Raw genomic sequence first — 4017 nt, forward strand, 5'->3', positions numbered from 1 at the left:
CCATGAAAGTAAGCGCTGCTAAACCCAGTGCTCAGCAGATGCCTGGTTTATCCTAAGTTGGCTTGAGTGAGCTCCACAGTAAACTGGACTCAGCTGAGGAAAGAATCAGTGAGCTTGTATATGGGTCAACACAGACTTCTCAAACTGAAAATCTAAAAGAAAATAATAGTAAGAAGAATAATAACAAAAAGTGCCATAGTATGGGCATACCAGATGAAGACTTAGAAAAAAGAGAACAATCCCCATCAAAATACCAATAGCATTTTTCACAGAACTAAAACAAATAATCCTAAAGTGTGTATGGAACCAAAGAACTCTCATAGCCAAAGAAACTTCAAGAAAGAACAGAACTGGAGGTTATCACAATCCCAGGTTTTAAGATATACTACAGCTCTGTAGTAATTACAGAATTATGGTACCGCACACAGATCAACGGAAGGAAACAGAGAGCTAAGAAATAAACTCATACTTAACGTGGTCAGTTACTCTACAAAAAGGAGGTAAGAACATACAATGGGGAAAAGACAGTCTCTTCAATAAATGGGTTAGGAAAACTGGACAGCCATATGCAAAAGAATGAAACTGGACCACTTTCTTACACCATACATAAAAATAAACTCAAAATGGACTAAAAACCTAAATATAAGGCCTTAAACCATAAAACTCCTAAAAGAAAACATAGGTAGTAAATGCTTGGACATTGCCTTTAGCAATATTTCTCTGGATCATCTCCTTAGGCAAGAAAAACAAAATCAAAAAGCAGCAATTGGGACTACGTACCAAATAAAAAAGTTTGCAGTAATGGAAACCATCAATAAAACAAAAAGGCAACCTTTTGAATGGGAAAAGATATTTTCAAATGATATATTCAATAAGGAGTATCCAAAATAAATGAAGAACTAATCCAACTCAACCGCAAAAAGGAACAATCTGATTTTTAAAAATGGTCAGGGGATCTAAATAGACAATTTCCCAAAGAAGGCACACAAATGGTAACATATGAAAGATGCTTAACATTATTAATCATCAGGGAAATACATATCAAAACCACAATCAGATATTACCTCATACCTGTCCAAATGGCTTGTATAAAAAAAACAGAAGAAATAGCAAGCATTAGTGAGCATGTAGAGAGAAGGGAACCCTCACCCACTATTGGTAAAAATGTAAATTGGTGCAGCCACTATGGAAAATAGAGTGGAGATTAAACATAGAAAATCATGAGCCAGTAACTTCATTTTGGGGTATTTACCCAAAGAAAACAAAAACACTAATTTGCAAAGATACACAGCCCCCTATGTTTATTGCAGCATTGTTTACAATAGCCAAGATACTAAGCAACCCAAGTATCTGTCAACAGGTGAATGGATAAAAAAAGAAGTGGTGTGTACACACACACACACACACACACACACACACACACACACAGAGGAATATTACTCAGACCATAAAAAAGAATGAGAGGTTGCCATTTACAACATCGATGGACCTAGAGGGTTTTATGGTAAGTGAAGTTAGTTGGGCAAAGAAAGAAAATACCCATGATTTCACTTACATGTAGACTCTAAAAAACAAACAAAACAGAAACAGATTCACAAATGCAGAGAATATACTGGTGGTTGCCAAAGGGGAGGGGAGTGGGTGAAACAGGTCAAGGGAGTTAAAAGGTACAAAATTCCAGTTACAAAATAAAGCCACAGGGATGAAAAGTACAACATTGGCAAGACAGTTAATAATATTGTAATAACGTTGTATGGTGACAGATGATACACTTATTATGGTAATACATTTCATAATGTATATAATTGCTTAATCACTATGTTGTACACCTGAAGCTAATATAATATTGTATGTCAAGTAGCATTTCCAACTACAAAGAGAAAAGAGAGCAAAAACATGGTTTTTTGTTTGTTTGTTTTTTTAAGATTTTATTTATTTATTTGACGGAGATCACAAGTAGGCAGAGAGGCAGGCAGAGAGAGAGAGGAGGAAGCGGGCTCTCGCTGAGCAGAGAGCCCGATGCGGGACTCGATCCCAGGACCCTGAGATCATGAGATCATGACCAGAGCCGAAGGCAGAGGCTTTAACCCACTGAGGCACCCAGGCGCCCCGAGCAAAAACATGTTTAAAGAAATAAAAGTTGAGAACTATTCAAAATTTCTGACCAGTAAACCACAGATCCAGGAAGCTCAGAGTAATCACACACACACACAAAACAAAAAGCTCTGCACCTAGACTTTTCCTACTCAAACTGCGGAAGACCAAAGACAAAGGGACAATCTTTCAAGAACCCTGGTGCTAATGGGGGTGGCATGCAGGACTTATCTGTAGAGAAGCTGGTAAGAATTACAGCGGCCTTCTCCTGGAAACCGTGCAAGCGTTTTTCTCTCTTTCCCAAGGAGGATATATGAAGTCTGGATAGGGCCAGCCTGGTCTGGGTGGGTGGAGCACAGGGTTTCCCAGCAAGGCAAACCGGCCACAGCTGGAGCCGGCGGTTTGTGCTCTGTGGCTTCTGGTGTGCCCGGAGAGTAAATTTGGAGGGGTAGGGGGAGAATGATGGCTCAGAGGGCGGGAGAGTCAGGTCCAGGCTGCCGCAGCTGCAGCTGTTCTTGCTGGAGGAAGCCTGATGGGGCGGGATCTCGGGGTGGCAGGGGAATTCCTGGGATGACAGGCACTACCTAGGTGCCCTGGGTTCCTTGGGTGCTGGAAATCGCTGACCTCACACTCTTCCACAAGGACTTTGGCCCAGACCACCCATCAGAGAAACCCCAATCCATGCCAAAGGTTGGTCCTCCGTGCCTGCAGGGCACCCCACTCCATGGGCCTGGCCAGGTGCAGAGGAACACAGCTTCCCCCCGCTCCACCGTGGATGCAAACAGACCGTGCTCAGGCAACAAATCCGTGGCCTTCCAGAAGGCACAACGCCCAGGGCGGCCGCACTGTCCTGGAGTGGGGAAGGCCAGGACCCCAATCCCACCTGCGGAGATCCAAGCTATAGCAACCCAAACCTACCGTCCCATTGCACCGTCTCAGGGCCAGTTTCTGTCTTAACAGCTGCAAGGTGTCCCTGGAGACTAAGAGTGTGGAATCCCAGATGGGGTCCAGCAACAGAAATGACTTTAGGAAAAAGCTCAGTTTTGATCTGAACGTTAGTTGATAAACCTGTCAATATTGACTCATTATGTGACAGATGTACCACATGAATGTCAGATGTTAATAACAAGAGAAACTGAGCACGGGGTATATGGGAACTCCCTGTATTATTTTTGCAGTAATTCTGTAAATCTGAAACTGTTCTAAAATAAAAGCTTAATTTAAAAGATTTCTCCCCAGGAGCGCCTGGGAGGCTCAGAGGGTTAAGCCTCTGCCTTCCGCTCAGATCATGGTCTCAGGGTTCTGGGATAGAGTGGCACATCGGGCTCTCTGCTCAGCAGGAAGCCTGCTTCCCTCTCTCTGCCTGCCTCTCTGCCTACTAGTGATCTCTGTCAAATAAATAAATAAATCTTAAAAAAAAAAGAATTAAAAAAAAAAGATTTCTCCCTGATATTTAAGTGAGTTGCAAAAGTAATGGATAACCAAAAAAACCACATTAGTAATAGATGTTTCTTATATGGATATCAAACTTTCTCTGAGCATTTTTTAACAATTGATTTTTAGTGTTATTTCACATGCACTTTAACAAGTGGCTTAAACACGTGGTATTTCAGGGCTGTGCCATTCCATTGGGTGTGCCATACGTGTCTCAAGAGGAAACTTCTCTGTGAGAGCCACTGTTAGAATATTCTGTATCGAGCCTGTTCTCTCCTTATAGAGTGTTTTCTGGAGGCTGAGATATTGGCTGAATTTTACCTCATGATTTTTTAACTCCTAACTTCTTAGGCAACTTCTAGATTTCTCTTAATAAATGATAAATGGCTTAGCTTTTGGATATTACACATCTTTCTCTTTTTCTTTTTTAAACATATTTAATCAGTAAAGAACTATATTTCATTTATTACCTACTAATGGAAACATGAC

Source organism: Enhydra lutris, unplaced genomic scaffold (genome assembly GCF_002288905.1).
Source record: "Enhydra lutris kenyoni isolate GAN:26980312 unplaced genomic scaffold, ASM228890v2 scaffoldscaffold60, whole genome shotgun sequence".
Taxonomy (NCBI): domain Eukaryota; kingdom Metazoa; phylum Chordata; class Mammalia; order Carnivora; family Mustelidae; genus Enhydra; species Enhydra lutris.